Source organism: Nothoprocta perdicaria, unplaced genomic scaffold, assembly GCF_003342845.1.
Source record: "Nothoprocta perdicaria isolate Ctin4 unplaced genomic scaffold, notPer1 scaffold_49, whole genome shotgun sequence".
In the NCBI taxonomy this organism is placed as follows: domain Eukaryota; kingdom Metazoa; phylum Chordata; class Aves; order Tinamiformes; family Tinamidae; genus Nothoprocta; species Nothoprocta perdicaria.
The window spans coordinates 133,774-153,512 of NW_020455743.1; positions in this window are offsets into that span (position 1 = coordinate 133,774).

The following is a 19,739-nucleotide window of genomic DNA, read 5'->3' on the forward strand; positions in this document are numbered from 1 at the left end:
TTTGATAGTGAGTCTGGATTAGTTGTTGGGACTAGTTATTTCGTTACTTCATATATATTTAGGTGTCTAGACAATCTTCATTATCTGCATAAGGAAAGCACATGAATTCAGCCGCAGAATGATGTCAGAAAAGATGATGTCCTTAAATGCTTCTCTAGAAAGGCTAAACTAATTAATTCTTTGATAAAAAATTTGAATGAATTTGAACGCAGTATTTCAGGAATATATTTTTCTGGTATGAAGCGTGTTTTCATATCACTTTTTTAGTCCATTTGAGATTTATAGAAAGACATAATTTATGCATCATATACTTGTACATGTGAAGTTCCTAATGCATTGCAGTCTTCATATTTTTTTTTAAAAAAGTAGACAATATTTCTGCATCAAGAAATTAATTTCATTGATATATGCAATGCAAGAAGCAGTGTACATTACTCACAGAACTGAACATCACTGTAAGTACTGTGTAGATATAAGCAAAGAAACATCAATGAGGATCATTTGTTTTAAATCTTTAAAGAAAAGAACTAAAATATGTTCTTTAGTACTAACAGAAGATGTTATAAGGCATATTAAAAACACCTCAGGAAAGAGAGAAATCACCCCCCCCCCCCCAAAAAAAAATAAAACACTACTTAACTGTTTTCCCACCTGTCAGAGAATGAAAAGATATTTGTACAAGTAAAACATAGAAAGATGAGAAAGATGAGAACATTATATCCTTAGTCAGGCTGAAATCGATCTCAGCTTCTCAGGAGCATATGAAGCCATTTTATTTTCTCTTATATACTATGCAAAAGGATTGGGATAATGTCACCTATATTTCCAGAATCAAAAAGAATAAGACTGCCCTTTAAACTACCATTAACTATGCAGCATTTTCCCATAAGAAAGTGTAACATGTTATGCTCCCATTTTAGATATGGAAAGATGACACAGCCTCCTTATCTACTTAAAGATTTCTTTAAAAAAAAAAATGACTTTAAAAGGTTAACAGTTAAAATAAATAACTCTTTTGTGTTTTGGACTAATTATAGTGGATCTAGGTAGGCCTCTCTCTCATCTGTGGTCAACTAAGTTTCATGAGAGGTGTGCATAGTGGTCTATCTGAATTCAATGTAAAGATATGGTATTTTACCTATTTGGGTATCAAGGCAGTGGACTTACACTCATTGCACCTCCAGAAGCAGCTGGAGTGGAGAATGTATAGAAGCAGCTGGAGTGGAGAAGGTATTTGTGTCAGAAACAGGGCAGGGTTGACCTTGGGTCAGTTGCCTGCCTCAGTCCTGAACCAGAGAATCCTGTAACCATCCCTGCCTAAGTTAGGGCACACAGTACACTCAAGAGACCTTAATCTTCTTTCTTGTTTTAGTTCAAGCTCCACTTGTGTATCACCCTTAGTTACTTTATCACAAATTGTACTAACATGCTTCCTATCACTCAGGGATTCTGGTAATTTAGTTTATAACCTCTTTAGGACAAGGACTATGCATTTCCTCTTTAAGTTTCTGCCCATAGAAATGTGACCTTTATTGTATTAGATGTCACCGTTATACAAATAAGTAATTGTATATATAAAAGCTGACTAGCCTAACCTACTCASTTCTGAGACAGCTCTGTCTGCAGTTGCCCTTAGTTGTTTTCAGGCTATATTCATGTCATATTTACCATTAAAGCATATGTTGGAGAGTATAGCCCAAATTTTATGACTTTAAAGGAGAAAAAAAAATACTGTAACATAAATCAAACAACAGATTATTACCAATAACTAAAAACAAGTTTTTGAATTCATGTCTGTCATAATAGTTGCAGAGCTACTCCTTTGAATTTTCCATAAGGGCTGCATTTGGCCAACTTATTTAAGATTTATATTTTCCTTAAAATATTTTGAGTTTATTTACATCTCTATATTGGAATTATAATTTATGTCTACAAGGAAAGTATACATATAAATACTAAATGCAAAAATAGATTGATGTGGATGGAGAGAGAGAGATAATATTATTCGGAACAAGGATCCTCAAAAATATCTGTTCTGTTATGAAAATGACACATAAAGTACTTTCACAGTTTTGTAGATTTTTATTCACTAAGTATGTAATCAGGATGCTTTATCTTGTGTTTCTCACACCCTGGATGCCCAGTGACTCTCCTAGTCCAGTACCAGACAGGATTGTGAATGCTTGGATTCCAGAGTATATCAAAGATAGTGCATGCAGACAAGTATAACTTTGGGAAATCATATATAATACTAGCAAATATATTATATATGTAATATTATATAAATTATATAAATACATAACTGACATAGACACATATATTTGAAAAAAAAAAAAAGAGGTTTATCCAGGATTAAATCACTATTAACTTGTACAGACAATTTCCTATAATAAGAACTTCACTACTTCTCTTTGAGTAAGGTCAGCAGAATATAATGCTGTTGGCAGTCAGCTATTCGCTTTTACTGTTTTCATATTTTCTAATATTACTACATGTAATTTGACTGACAGAATTTCTTTCAGTTTAAAAAAMTGGATTATAATGTTAATTAAGTAAAAGTAATTATATATACATTTTCCCTTATGTTAAAAGGGAAACTATTAAAATGCTTTCTGCATCAGACTAATTTAGAAAAGCCAAAAGCAACAGCCAAAGGAATCGAAATTTGGTCTTTACATTAGCCATACGTGAAACTGCTGCAAATGTTTCTTCCTAGGGAGACATATGAGCACCTAAAAAAGAAACTAGAAATATGTCCATTTCCCCTAGTGATGCTGCAGGGGTTCAGCGTTCCTTAAACAAGACTTAAGTAGATTTCATAAGTCTAAATCTGCCATAGTTATTCAAAAACAGTGCTAAGTACAAATGACATCTAATTTCATCCAGCACAACCTTAAAAATATTGAGTCACAGACCATGTTCAGACCTAATAGTCCCTAACCAAGGTATATAAAATAGAAGATTGGTAGCATACCATAACACAGAGAGTCTTTTCTAGGACAATTCAGATCTGCATGAGATCGTAGATTTCTGATTTATACAAGATTATGGTCTTAAGGTCCTCTCAATACTATATATACAGACTTAGGACTTAGGATGTTACATATTAGGATGCTACGTATTCCTATATTCCTGTATGTATAAATATTCCCATACTAAGTGCTTCTTACTGGCTAGCTTTCACCTTTCTGAGATACCCAACAGTCCCTATATTCCAGCACCTTCTATGCTGGTGTCCTTTACAATCAACTACCAGGCTTATATGTCAAGGTACATGTTAAGGAACAGCTAGGCACCACAATAAAACAATGATTTTTATTATTTCTGATAAATTGAGTACTCTGAGAGGGAATATAAAATGAGTATGATTATTTAAGAGAAGAGTTTGGTGTTCAGTATACAGTAGACAGTCTTTTTTCTTTTGCTGGAAGGAAGGATTCTGGTAGCTTGAGATATTCTTTTTCTTAAAAAAATATAATTTTAAATAAATGCTTTCTGACATTTTACATAATCAGATTTTTCAACAGTGATGATAATATAGTCTCACTAGGCACATGTAGTTTTCTGGAGAGAAATAAAGACAGATAGAGCAAAATAAAAGCCTTCTATTTCAGTGAAATTTAGAATACTTAAGAGCTAAATCACATATTTCAAGTAATATGATATATCCGCCATATGATATATCACATAATCTTACGTGCATAGAGCAAACTCCATAGAAATCAAGCCTCTTTAAAATGCAATATTGCAGCATTTGTTTCCAAATACTGCAGTCTCACTACCAGGAGTTACTTATTTAACCAGTTCTGATATTTTTAAAGTTTTGAGTGTGGAATAGAATTTTTAACACAAAAAAATTAAATTTTCCAATTAATAAGTTCACTTCTGAGAGTCTCATCACAGTATGAAGAAATGAAAATACAGGCAAACCTATTAAGTCATTTGTACACTGGATGTCCTAACCTATGTTTTTGTGTGTTTATTTGTTTTCAAATGAACATTTAAAATTTAACTTATATTTTAACTTTTATTTTACATTTAACATTTAAAGCTAAAAATAAAAAGCATTTAAAATGCATTTAAAACTAATTAAGAATACTTTACATACACCAGAATTCTGATTTTCTGCTGGAAAATTCTCCTCTCAAAACCTGAAATGACATTATTTCTAATGCATGATTTTCTAATGCTTGTAAACCAATGGTACCAAGACTTTTTCTGATTCATCCATATTAACAAGGATGCAATAATCTTCCCTTTCTGTCTTCCATTTATAACTGCTACTATTAACTCCTCTGCTTCTTTCCTTCTCCCAAAAGTTATAAAAGAAGAAATTTAGATGATCTTTTTCTTTTTTTTTTCTTCTTTTTATTTTTGAAGAAGCAGTTGTCAAAGAGCAAACTAAACTTCTTGGAGGTTCTTCCACAGCCAAATAGATCTCTCATGCAAAATACAAGCTTATCTCAATGTGCTGAAGTGCAGCTGAGCTAGTTTTAAAACCCAGGGTCAGCTCTCATGTCCAGTACTTGGATTTGGTCTGGTACTGTCAGGTACAGCTTAAAAGAAATTTATATAGGTTTTGAATCCTAGTTGCTAACTACCACTGAATGCAATTCTACCTTCAGGTACTATCCAAGTTCTAGTCAGCACCTCGACATAAAGCGCACCAACCAGACTGCAGTGAGGATTGATTCTTTCCAGACCATGCAAGCTATGCCTTTTCCCAGGACAATTCCTGGGACTTCTTCCAGGACAATTCTCTAAGCTTCTTATAGTCGCATAAACTACATTGGCAGGTCATCCTTTCCAGCTTTTCCCTATCTCATCCCGTCTCTGATTCAAGATATCTGAAGATTCAGGAAAATTCCTTATTGTAGCCTGAAAGACTCATGATCATTGAGCAGTCAGAAATCCTTGCCTTGTGACTACAATGCTTATGCCCTTAGCTGTCTTTAGCAGAACAAAAATTCAGAAGAGAATTGAGAAATAAACGAAGTTTATTTACTCTTATTTTTTCAAGAAAAATAAATTTGGATCACAGTCTTTTTTGATAGGTCTAGAGCAAGTAGTGAAGTAAAGTCAAACTGTTTCCACTCTGAATTTTGCAGGGTTTTTGTGCAAATACATTTTCTTTTGCAAATAGAATCACATTAGGCTGGTGTTAGGAGAACTGATATTGATGAGGCATACTTTTATCACAAAAGCTGATAAACTTCATGTCCTGCTTGCTTGTACCTATCGGTGTGCTAAATACATAACTTCAGAACTAAATTGATTAAATCAAATCAATAAATCCAAAAGCAAGATATAATATACCAGAATTATTAGACAGCAGTCTTAAACACTCAAACATGTTATAAATATCATTAATTATAATAATTATCTTTGGTTATAATTGCCTGACTCTAATATGAAATTTAAAACAGCAAAGATTCTTCTTGACAGTAAGTGGTTATTTATCATCACTTTCTCCTTTCTTGATAAATATTTCTCTGGATCAATAGGAGAACCTAGATGAAGACCCTGGAAAATTCTGATTTTCTAAGGCATAGAATACCTCTTTGGTAAAAATTAAAGGACATTACTACTCAATATTACTGCTATAATATAGGTAAAAAGAGGACAAGATTTATCTTGGATTAGATACTGCAAATTTTACTTGGTTTTGGTGGGTTTATTTGAATGCATGAAGAAAATTGGTTTCAATGTGAATTTTAAACACTGTTTATGAAATGCATTTCTGTTTGAGCCAGAAGGGTATAAGATATTAAAAAGAAGAGTGAGAGAACAATAACATGTCAAATACTTCACTGAATAAATGAAATAAAAATAATATGACATACTAACTTGTATATAACTTGTATAACATTATTGGAGAAATAAATGAACATGAGGTTTTGCTTTCACAAATCTAACTGAAATCAACATTTTAGTGTGTTGTGGGAAAAACCATTAAACGGCTTTTTTTTTTTTTTCTTCCATGATAGACTTAATCTACATGCATGTTATTAGGAGCTGATTGGCTTCAGTTATTTCTTTCCAACATATAAGAAAGACAAACCAATAGACATAAAAATCTCCTGATATTCTGCATATTCATAATACCTCAGTGAATCTCCAGGAATGGCAATATACCTCTCTGAATGCTAATACAGATCCAACAGTCAAGTTGAAGGGCAAAACCATGTAGAAATGAGCCATATATTCCCACTMGAATCCATTACTTAACTTAACTGTGGGCATTCGTTTTATTTCCTTTGCCATTTCCACTGTTACTATGTCCTCTTTTACCCCCTTTAATTTTAAAACTGATGGTTTTCTTTACAACAGACATATATAATAATACGTACCTAATTTTTATACAGGTTTTACATCAATAGCAGCCAGCATGATAGATGTGAATTTTAAGAGAAAACTAATGAGATTTGATAAGATTAGGCTGACATTTGTTTTTTGAGGGCTAGTCAGGACTCAGAGTAATATCATGTAGCATTCCACTTAACTCAGTAGCTAGGAATATCTTTACACCATGAGATCTTAATTGTAAATTATCAGTGCAGCAAGAATGTCTCTCTTATTCAAAAATGCTACCTTTGAAGAACATATTCCTTAATCACATCTCAGAAACAATTGCCACTCTCCCATGAAATAAATAGACCTTTCTGTTTTTCTTAATATATCTTATCATTTAATATGATTAAGAGATTAAGATAAAAAATAAATTGATAAGTTCTTATAGATTAATATTTTTACATAGATTAAAAAAAAAAAAAACACTTTTCTAAAGTCTGACCTCTCTATGCCTCATCCAAATTGCAATTTCAGTGATGTCAGTGAGACAAGCACATGTAAATTCAGGATCAAACTGTTTGTGAGATCAATTCATTCCCTCAGGTGACTTTTCAAATTGCTAAAAAATATCTGAATATTTCCCTAGCAAGGTACTCAGTATCTCAGAAGAGCAACTGTGGTGAGCGATGTGAGTGCTGTGTTCGGCACTAATTATTTCATAACAGCACAGAATGTAACAGTCTCAGTCCCTTTGTAAATATGAAGACTCCAGGCAGCATCGGTCTTAAGTGCAGAATGAACTTAGGGTGAAAGTTATATATCTTAGAAAGTTGCTAACTGCAATTATTAGTGCTCATGAGCAATCACTTGGAACCAAGTAGCCTGATGAAGAAGAGCCTCGGTGTGCATGTAAGGTCGCCTTCTCTGCCCGTGAAACATACACCTCTTTAAAACACAACAGAAAGCTCCATGGGGCTCATGGCAAAGCCTCTGCAAGTCCAGATCCCCACATCTCCCTTTCATCCACATTTCCCCTTTGACACCATAAAAATCAATAGTTAGTATTCACGTTGCACAAAATGGTAAAATGCTTTACCCAGGCAGTTACTAAGGTGATTAACATGATGCAGTCAGTGTCTGAGGTGCTGAGAGTGTCCCTGGAAATTGCATCACCAATGTTGTCAGGCAGAACTAAATTATTTTGTTCTGGTGTATTATGCCTGCAGGCTCAGTCATCACAAGCTGCTCCTTTTGCCTATCTTATTGCTGCTTGGAAATGGACTCATATCTGCCTTGAATTACTCATCTTTCTGGGATTTAGAGGAGTTTTTGTGCCCTCTGTCTGCATGTCTGCCCACCAGGAGTGAAATAAGCAGAACACTTTGTATGAATAGATTTTATGTCAGTAAGAACGTAAGAAACGTCCTACTGGGTTTGACTCATGCATGATATGTGCCTTTAATGAAGGCAGAAGGAGAAGATGGACAGGAAGAAGAGCACACAGGGCTGGTCATGCCTGCAGGTCATGTCTCATTGCATTACCAAGCATTTAAAGCAGTTTTAGGGATTTTAAGACAACTAATTTCTGCCTGTTCCCTTTAGAATCTGTCTATGGCCCTGCTTTCCATGAAATTTTCTAAACTCTTCTTCAGATGATGATACTYTGTGACTTTGCAGCCACCTGCAGCAACAAATTGCAGAGATTCAATGAATGCTGTCTTTTACCTACCCTAAACTGAACTTTAACCAGTTTCATTGAGCACTTCCAGTTCATATACTGTGGGATTGATCAAGTAGACCAACATGAGTCTGTAAAACCTTCAACATGTTTGATCTCAGCTATCTCCTCTACAGGCAGAAGATCCTCAACCTTAAATCCCTCTGCTTGACAAGGCAGCTACTTCATCCATGTGACATTTCAGTTGCCATTCTCTATCCATACTCTATTTAGTTTAGATTTAGCTGCTACCTCCCTACAACCTCTCACACTTTTGTTTCTAGCAAACTAAGACTTTTTGGGGGAGTCCACAGTTGTACTGTGAGTTTTGTTTAGTACTGTGTATTTGCAAATTTCCAAGTAGGTTTACAGTTTCTACTGCTCAAGAAATCCTTATTTGTTTCCAAAATGCTAGCTTGGGATATCTCAAGGTTCATCTATTACATTGTAATATTATGAAGAAAACTCGCTCCCCAGCCTTTTCAGGATGCTGGTGAGGTACAATCTATACAGTGTGGGATTCATTTCAGCCAACTTTAAGCAACTATAGTTTAGTCGTCTAAATCTGAATTAGTCACTTTGGATTCCCTTTATAGTCACCAGAGAGAAAAGTCCTTTTAAAGCATGATTCATCTGACCTATTTAGATATCAACTTGAGAATAAGATGAATCATATCCTATTTTCTTTTCTCTCTCCTTGATTATGAAGGAAATTCTGATGTTGATTTTTACAAGTAAATATATATATTTCATTGCACAGATTCCTGTTATTTTGACAAAATGTTTCAGAAAAAAAAAAAAAAAAGGTGGAATGGAGATCATAGGATGACTCAGTTTTCACAGCAAACCTGTAAAATTAATTCTGATTAAACTCCAAGCCATTGTTAGACATTACTGTGGCAAGTATACTATGTCTGGTGAAAATAGACCCGATAGGTAAAATGAATTGTGTAGTTTTTGGCAGTCAAAGTCCAAATAGAATATATTTTTTAGTTAGTATTAATAACACTTTTTGCTCCAGAAGAACCTCATTTTCTGATGCTGTCAAATTTCTTTCACTCAACTTGCTCCCTACTTTTGKCCATAGAAAGCTACTAGTCTTAGCAGCTTTGACAGTGAATCTTGTCTTTAGAGATACGTCTTTAGAGATACGTATTCTTTGCCTTAGATTTTTCACTCACTATTTTCCAATAGCATCCTAAAATATGTTCTCTCAATGCTACAACAAGCTCTCAATGCTACAACAAGCACAAAATATGTGCTTTCAATGCTACAACAAGACAACAAGACCAGGGGAGGTGCCCGAGGACTGGAAGAGAGCCAACGTCACTCCAGTCTTCAAAAAGGGCAAGAGGGAGGAGCCGGGCAATTACAGGCCGGTCAGCCTCACCTCCATCCCTGGAAAGGTGATGGAGCAGTTCATCCTAGAGAGAATCTCCAGACATATGGAGGAGAAGAAGCTGCTGAGGAGCAGTCAGCATGGATTCACCAAGGGGAAGTCATGTCTGACGAACCTCATAGCCTTCTATGATGGGATGACAGGCTGGCTGGACGAGGGGAGAGCCGTGGATGTTGTCTACCTTGACTTCAGCAAGGCTTTTGACACCGTCTCCCATAATATCCTCATACGGAAGCTCCAGGAGAGTGGACTAGATGAGTGCACGGTGCGGTGGATCGAGGGCTGGCTGGATGGCAGAGCTCAGAGGGTGGTGATAAATGGGGCCRAGTCCAGTTGGAGGCCTGTGGCCAGTGGTGTCCCCCAGGGGTCAGTGCTGGGCCCAGTGCTGTTCAGCTTGTTTATCAATGACCTGGACGAGGGCACGGAATGCACCCTGAGTAAGTTTGCAGATGACACCAAGCTGGGTGGAGTGGCCCACATTCTGGAGGGCTGKGCTGCCATCCAGAGGGACCTGGACAGGCTGGTGAGTTGGGCAGAGAGGAACCTCATGAGATTCAATAAGGACAAGTGCAGGGTCCTGCACCTGGGGAGGAATAACCCCAGGCACCAGTACAGATTAGGGATCGACCTGCTGGAGAGCAGCTCCACGGAGAGGGACCTGGGAGTCCTGGWKGACACYAAGTTAAYSATGAGYSAGCAGTGTGCCCTCATGGCCAAGAAGGCCAATGGGATCCTGGCCTGCATCAGGAGGAGTGTTGCCAGCAGGTCAAGGGAGGTGATTCTGCCCCTCTACTCAGCTCTGTTGAGGCCGCACCTAGAGTACTGTGTGCAGTTCTGGGCTCCCCAGTATAAGAGGGACGTGAAGCTTCTGGAGAGGGTCCAGAGAAGGGCAACCAGGATGATTAAGGGAATGGAACATCTCTCGTATGAAGAGAGGCTGAGTGAGCTGGGCTTGTTTTCTCTGGAGAAAAGAAGGCTCAGAGGGGATCTGATTAATATGTATAAGTTCAGGAAAGGAGAATGCAGGGAGGAAGAGGACAAGCTGTTTTCACTGGTGGCCAGCAATAGGACGAGGAGTAATGTCCACAAGCTGGAGCACAAGAAGTTCCGTCACCAGGTGAGGAGCAACTTCTTTACTGTTAGGGTGACAGAGCAGTGGAACAGGCTGCCCAGGGAGGTTGTGGAGTCTCCTGCYCTGGAGGTCTTCAAAACCCACCTGGATGCCACCCTGTGCCACATGCTCTAGGTGTGCCTGCTTGAGCGGGAAGGTTGGACTAGATGATCTVTAGAGGTCCCTTCCAACCTTAAATATTCTGTGATTCTGTGATTCTATCTTCGCCTAGTTTGTTTTTCACTCCTTCATCTACTTAGTTCACATACATGTTTAGGGAAGATGAACTCGCTACTTAGCTACTTAGCTTAAGCTTTCACATATACTATTTTCTGTCTCTCCTCTGTTTCTATGATTTCATCAGTCTGCATAGCTATATCCTACATAGAATTAAGGATAAACAGAAATAAAAAAAAATAAATAAAAGATTTATCTTCCTTCAGATTGATAAACAATTAACTTGTAGCTCTGATATTCTCATGTTTTATGAAAAATCTTCTGAGCTAGTATGGCAATGCTTTTCTACTGGTGCCTATGAAGTGATACAACCCAATACTTGTGTCTTTTTTTTTTTTTTTTTTTCCACACACCATGCTCTCTTGTCTCTTGTTTGCTGTTAACGTGCAGTGCACATATTATGCTCTTTTTATGCATACTACCAGATAGTCATAAGATGAAGAACTGCTTAAATCTTTTGTACTTATCTTCTCATTTCCAGAATTATAGAGCTCGTGAATGCTTTAGGATTTGTTTTATTCTTAGTTATTTTGTTAAGAAATTCAGTTCTATTTATAATTGTCATTCCTATAATTTCTGCTCCAAAACTCCCAACTGTGGGATAACATTTAGTTATGCACTTTCACCCATAGATTCTCCGCAGGCCTATTTCCCCTTCATCTTTGTGTTGCCTTTAAAAATTTGTTACATTTTCTTTCTCTGCTAACTCATGACTTTTCCATTTATTTCTAGGACTTTTTTTTTTAAGAAAAAAAAGGCTGCAGATTCTGGTCTTAAATCTCTGCAGAGGATTCCTCTCAATTTCTTTTTCATTTAAGTTAGTAATCTTAGCCAAGTCCCTCTTTACCAAATATACTTAACACCTAACAAGACCAGAAAATATCCAGAGGTTCCTTCAAACCCCAATATTCTGTGATTCTGTGTGTCAGTTATTAGGAAGATTTTGTGAGCACTACTGGTTCCACATTTCCTAGGGAATCACTGTGCACATGGAGTGTAAAAAGAAAAGATAAAAAATGAATTTTCCTTTCCCCAAATACATATTTGATACATGAAATTTTAAAATTGTGAAACATTGTTCTGCAAGAAGTTATACTATTTTTCACGGAATTGCCATATTCAAGTATTCAAGTAACTCACAATAGTTCTTCCTCATTTTCTATCATTGTTTAATCAAATATGGTATTAATCTCTCCATGCTTACTTCAGTATTTTTGCAGGTTTATTCTTATGCCAATATTTAAATTTTACATTTCTAGCAAAGAGAAATTTAAGATAATGCAATGAAACACAATGAAGTCTGGCAGAAATTACAGTTTCATTTAAGTATTTCTATTGAACAATAATTCAGATTAAGAACTTGGATTAAATTAAATTGYCATTTTTTTAGAGATGAAAGTGGCCTCCTCCAATTCTGTTATCAGGTTTCACTGAGATCTCATTAAGGACTGAACACAGTTTTACTCAGCTTCTCCATCTTTGTCAGTTATCCAGAGAAGTTTTTTTTTTTTTTTTTAATACATACATATATGTATATGTATGTGTATGTGGGTATGTACATATACACATATAAAAGAATTCTGGTGGGGAACACCTGCCCCCACTCATTGGAAGATATCAGGAAAGTGCAGCCTGAATAGCAACTCTGATCACTTCACCAGGTTGTCTAGCGCTTCAGCAAATTTCAATGTTTGAAATCTGTTAGCATTCAAGCGAATTTCAGCAAAGAGAGCAGATCTCTACCAACAAGAAGTTCTCTCTGTGCTGGTTTTGTGCTGTAATCTTGTTGGAAATTTGCCTTACTATGACCAGATTCTGTTAAACTGTTTTAATTTATTGAAGGATCACATTTCAGCAACCTCACACAAAAAGATGACACTATAAAATGATACAAATTTGGCTAGGAGTTTGGTTACCTCTGCAGGCTCCTTACTTGACAAATGTCCTTTATTCTATGAGATTGTGACTATAATACTTTTCATAATTAAGTTTACAATGAAGATGTATTTCTCTGAAAAATAGCACAAAATAGTCTTCTCCTTGGGTAAAAGAAACTTTAATGCTAGCAGTAGAAAAGGCAGAATATTTTAATGATTTTTCTTAACAGTGACAAAGATATTATCTGTCCATGTATGCAGTCTAATTTTTAAAAAATAAGCATTGCAAGTAGATTTTTTGATGTCTTCGATCTGTATTTCAAGGATATAAACCTTTGGACAGTTATGTCTTTGCTTCTTCAACCATCTGGAAAAGAGACCAAAGGAGAGATCTTTCTTGCTTTGATCCTAGTATTTAGCACCACCATACTCATAATATTATGCTATATAATTTCATTAATCAAATAACTTTGTTCTTTTTAAGTGAAATCTAAGCTACTCTTTCATCAAAAGGGCTGAGTTCAGCTCTCAAAGGAGCCATGCAATAAGAACTTCCTCACCTGCAATGTGATGTGTGGAAGCTGAATGAGGTACTTTCATTTCTCATCATCCTACCTATTCAAGACTGCATAATCCTGCAGACATGGTGAGGACAGTATTACAAAGAAATGCAATGCAATGACGGTATTTGTTTGATCTTGTGCTTCACTCTTGCATGCCAATGGAACTTTCCAATGTTTATGTGTCTAACAGAAAATATCTTGTTTTTGTTTTTCCAACCATTATCACCATGAAATTACTGCAATATTTCATTTACAGATTAACTGTTTTTCTGGGGCTTTTTCTTCTGAAATGTATTTTTTTTTCTTTTTTTTCTTTTTCTTCTATAACCATGGTATAACACTTAATCCCAAGAAAAGGAAGTCTGGGATATTGACAAGAAGAACATCCGCAGTAAGCATATACCACCATACCGCCTCTGTGAAAATGTGGAAGAAGCACAGTCTGACATTAAAAGCCTTACAAAGCACTCTCACGTTCGAACTCCTTGTCCTGAAATATATGCCTATTCATCCAGGCATTGTCAGTTTTTTACTTTTGTTTTGTTTTGTTGTATGCTTATATATGCTTTTATTAAAGATATGAGCCCTCATTCATCTTTCCTTTTGTGTTTCTCTATGACAGCGGAGAAGTGGATTCGCAGAAGGATTTCACTGGTGGCTTTCAAGACCATGACTTTCTACTAACAGAGAGTGTAAAAGCAAGAAAGTATCAGTGTGTTGTTGAAAACAAAATACTCCCAGGATTTTATCTGGCATTTGAGAGCTCTTCTGCTTCTCAAAGGCACTGGACAGTGCTGTGTGCTGTTCTACATATTAACTCCACATAAGAGAGAGCTTATTTTAAAAAGTTCTAGTCCTGAAAGATACTTCTACTAATATACTTTCAGGTGAATTTCTGTACTAATTTCAAGTTCCTTAAGAAATCCCACTGCTTGGGTGAAAGATCATTTTGGAGAATGGATTGCTGGGATTTTTAACTTCTGGCTCATTGTGGCAGGATATTTCTAGTCAAATTAAACATCCTCCAGGTTAATAAATTTTGATTGCTTTGCTTTGTTAGCCATCTGCTCCCATCCCTCAGGATCTCAGTCTGGAATGGCGGTTAAAAAAAACAAACATACCTCAACAGATACAGGGTAAGAAAAAAGGGCTAATACTTGGTATTCAATCTGGGCACATGTGCACTCACTTGTCACATGATCCACTGAAACATTTTGAGTGACAAAGAGGCTATAATTAAGGTTTTTCTTTTTATATATTTGCCAAAGTTTAACCAGTGGAAAAAAATGTACAGAATTTTTAAAATTGGGAGAAAGAGAGAAATAACAACCTTTAGAGCTAAATTCTTGACAACTGTGATATATGCCCTGGAGTCCTTAAGATACATATTTCTCTGCTATCAGCAACTTAATTGAGCTGAGTAGAAAGATAAATATATTATACTGTAAAGGTTCATTTGCATCATCCACATTTATGGCTGCTAGTCAGTCTCTTAACAGAAGTAAGAGATCATACCGCACGATGACGGTCATGTGGTGAACCTACTCACATGATTTTTTTTAATAGCTTATGCAGTTAACATATGATTAGATACTGCATTTCTTTTCCCAATAAAGTCACATGTTGAAAATTTTCTCAGCATAGGACATTTCTCAACAAAGGACATTTATGCTGTGTGAGATATGTATTGTTTATTGCTATGAGCAAAGTCAGATGTGAATGAGGAAATTAATATATTTATTTTTAAATGAGTGTATATTTTAAATGGTGGATGGTAAATAACACCTGAGGCTAATACAAGGATAAAAAACAAATAATAGATGTTAATTTGTCAAATGAGAGATAGTTCTTTAGAAAATGTAGTAAATTTCAAGCAAAATTTAAAATAAAATATCTTAAAGCTCCAGAAGCAAATATGAAGTTGTCTTTTCATAAATTGAGTAAGAATAGAGCAAATAAAAACTGATATATGAATTGATGATCTTCATGTTTATAGAGCATACAGGTTCCAAAAAATGTATTTGGTTGATGTATACTCTGGAATACAGATATTTTTAAATTAAAAATGTTGATTTCAACAAGAAAAATTATGACATATGTCATTCTGGTAGCAGGGAGTATTTAGGGAAACATTTCTTCATTTCAGTAAAGCACCCTGTCCGGAATTTGGGAAAATTCCCYCTATGATAGTTATTTGATGACGTAGGTCAAGGACTGCTGTCTCTGGCATAAGGAAAGGAAATTATCTCTGAGAAAATAGGCAGATCTTCCTTCAAAGTTTTCACCTCACTGGAAAATAAATATTTAAAATCTTCTTTCTATTTTGGGGACAAAGCTATTGATTTTAAGTGGAATTAAGATATGAGCTCTGACTAGGGAAGAGAATGCCAATGACTGAATAAGAACTAAACAAACAAACAACAAAAAAAGTAATTTTGAAGAAAAAGTCTAATAGAAAGATAGAATTTGCTTCACAGACTTTGGACAATTTGCTAGGCTATCACAGCATACAAGGAGAAAGAGAGTTCACAAATACATTTTTCCTGCATTGTTTATTCAAAAAACCCTGCATGCATATTCTGTATTCTTTCATTTCCAGTGCGAAAGAGATAAAATACTTTACAAATTGTTCTCAAATATCCTTTTTTTTTTTTTCAGAAGAAAACTGCAGATCAACCTTTGTGCCTCTAACTAAAGATGTCAACATGATGAGAATCATACTTCAGAGAATGAAGAGGTAACCTACTACCTGTAACAGTGTGTGATTGATCACATGTCCTATGTTTCTCTTGTTCATATGTCAAAATATCTAATATCCTAATCTAATATCTAATATCCCTAATCTTTTATTATGAACTACTGAAAAAATAAATCTACAGGAAAATGATGAAACATTTTCAAATTCACAGGTAGAAAGTTCCAAATTTCTATAGTCTCATAGTGGAAATCAGATACTTGGTTGGAGTTGGCAGTTTTAACCAGTCCAACTTTTCATTATCATGTTTTAACCACCTCCTCGGAAGACAGAACGCTATGAGAAATGTACAGTTTCTCACTATGAGAAATGTACAATTTCAAGTCCTAGAAAAATTAAAAATTTCACATAAAAATAAATTATTTATCTTAAAGATACTTTAGAACATTTAATATCTTTATAGAGGATATCTAGCACACCGGGATCCATTGTAAGCTTCTATCCAGGCATGCAGTGGTATCGAAAGATAGGGTTATGTTTTGGACATAAATATGTATACATGTTATGAAAAAGATGTCATGCATTTTTGTACACTTGCAGGCAAATCTTCCCTCAAATGCTGAAAAGGAATGCGGTAGACCTCTTCAGGTGTATGCGAGACTGAGCTACACAACAAACTCTGCATTTCTTGAGAGTTAAATACAAAGACTGAATTTCACTTGAACCCAGAGAGACTCCATATGTGGGCATGGACAGCCCAAGGCTGTGTGAGCCTTCTTTATATTCTGCTGCTGAAGTTTAAGATCCCAAGTCTCAGAACAGATGGTTACGCTGGGCACATCCTGTGGAGAGATCAGTGCCCTCATGTCCATCTGAAGAGCGGTTCAGGCAATCAGACCTCTGCTAGAGTGAAACCCCTGGGTTCAAAATGATTGTTTCCACTCATTTTTTCAGATAAAATAATAAGATGAGGTCATGAGCATATTCCCTTCCCACACTGAACCATGGAAATGAAACAGTGCTAGTTGGAGTTTTACAAAGAAAGCTTTTCTCTTTTTTTCTCCCAATTTCTTAGGAAGTGGCATAAAAGGAACCAGCATTAAAGACTTCATAAAGTCTTCAAGGAAAGATTGTTGATGCCATTGTTTTCATGATTAAAATTTTCATGTATATTTGTTGTAGATGACAGCAAAAAAGCTCAAGACAGAATGATTGATAGTTACTTTCAGATCTCTGACTGARTCACCAAGAATATTTCAGTGATGCTTGGACATGTGGATTTTTTTCCCATCACATTTCTGTGGATGCTACCAAAGAATGATATAATCCTATTATTTAGGATAAATAATTGGGTAAAATCCCAATAACGAATAAGGAATTTTCCATTATGTATTTTACTCCTACTGTTTAAGGAATAGTTGTGCTATTAGCTGTACTGTAAAGAATATAGTAACCTGAATATGTAATTTTTCTAACAGTATTTCTTTATGTTGCAGATTATATATATTCCTAAAATGTCTCCTTAAGTTTGAGAAACATGTTATAGTTGCAATTTATCTCCTGTGTCACTGTATATGATTTTCTACTCATTCTGCTTTGATAACATATGTACTGTCAAACTTAGTTAGACTGGTCCTTTCTCCCTTGATGCCTAAATAATGTATATCATAATATTTGGAAGTTCTATGTCATTTGCATTTTAATTTGMTATTGTATTTTATTTGAGCAAATGTTCACTTTAATTTAATTGAAACTTCCAATAATGTTTACAGATTCAAAGAATTAGGTAACTGCAATGGTCCCAAATGTTCCACAGATTTATCTCAAGATTTTTCAGAGAGGAACTCCATCATGTTTTAATATTATCCTGGCTGTATTCAGAAATGTATTCACAGTGTTGGGTTTAAAAGAAAACAGGATACCCAAAAGAATTGAGAACATGCTGGTAGAAGCATTCTTTGCAAATGCTAGCTGCAGGTAAACATTTGAGTTCCATAACACATTGTGCAAAATAAGTAGACATAAATACAGAGAGAGAATTTGAATAGCTTGGAAAAAAAAAAAGGTCATGAAAAGCATGATGTGATACAATGGTTCTATGTACATTAAAAACTTATTTCCAGTTTTGTGGTTCTTTAACACAATCATATTAACTCCCATCCATGTTGAAAAGAGAAAAATTGTGTCTAGTTTTACTACAAAAATATTTCACACTTGGGATTAAACAAGAGTGGGGTGAAGTCAATTGCAAGACTTCAAACATATTACTTACACCAGTAGTCTTTTGAAAGGCTACCTCYCTCTAGGGCAGGAAAACTTAATTACCACATTCTAAAAAGATAATTAAAATATAACGAGTATTGCCACCTAATTTAAATATAAAAAATTTCAAGTTTTTCAACTCCCATCCTCAGACCTTAACTGACAGGCTTAGATGTCTCCAACTTTTTTCTAGAGTAGGCAGCTGGTATAAAAATCTATATGTATATATATATATGTGTATATATCTAAAATAAAATATAAATAAAAATTTATTGATATCTTAATAAAATATGCATAAATGTATGTGTATATAAATAAGCCTCTCAACTATATGTTGTTGTGTTTTATTTTCATCTGTTCAGGCTTTTAAGTAGTTTTACTGTCAAAATAATTAGGAATAGGAAATTGCAGTTTGGTCATCACTAAGAAGTACCTTCCAATTCCCCTGAGAAAACTGATTTTGAGGGATTTAAGAGAGTCTAAAAGCTGCAATTCTTTGTGCATAGATCTTTGTGCAGAATTTTAGTATTTTTATTCATCATTTTTTATTAAAGAAATCCATGACAATTATGACACAACCATATTTGCTAAAACAGGGGATGCATTTCTTTGCACCCTTCTCCTTTACAACCTCCAGTGACACTGGCATTTACTTTATTACAGTTCTACTGCAGGGCAATTATTTTTGGCCCTTTGTGGCAGATTAATAATTAGCAGCTCCCCATTTTTGATGTAAAGATTTCTAGTCATAGAAGTTAGAACTTTAGAACTAAAACTCATCACACAAATTTCTCAACAGAATTTTGGATTACAAAGAAATTTTGAAAGAAGTTAAGAGCTCTTAAATATCACTATCACTTACACAGGAATTCAGTCATRTTGTGTGTTATTCCTTACATAGGAATTCAGTCACAATTATATGAAATAAAAACACAATTGTCTGTAATTTACTAAAATATACTGATACATTCTACATTCCTTCTATCCTGTCTGTTGTTCTAATAAATGCCTCTGTGAACACAGAAACACTGCCTTCTGGGATTTATTGTATATTTTATATACCTATTATAAATGTATTCTTCTTTTGTCTCATCTGTGCATAATTTTCTCAAATATTTGGTAGCTAATGAATGGAAAAAGAATGCAGCCCTCTCCGTATATATCTAATATGATAACATACCATTTTCATCATTCATCATTGGTCTCATGAATGGTCTTATTCACCATTTTCATTGGTGAATTTGATATTAATCATTGAATTAAGGAAGTTTAAGGAATATGTTTTTATGAGAAAAAATACAATACAGACTACAGAAATACAGACTTCTATGCACTGCAATACTGGAATAGACTAAGTGTTAGAAAGACTAGTTTATATGTTATATGATATGAAAAAGAAAAAAAAAAAAAAAAAGAAGGGAATTAGATGAGCAGTATATTTCAATGATCTTCACTATAGCCAAACTTCAACTTTCTGTCCAGGGCCTCCTCATTCAAAGATTACATTTGATTTTATGAAAAACTGTCTATTTTAATATGCTAGAAGCAACTGAGTTTTGATATTCCAAGCATTTGAACATGGCAAGT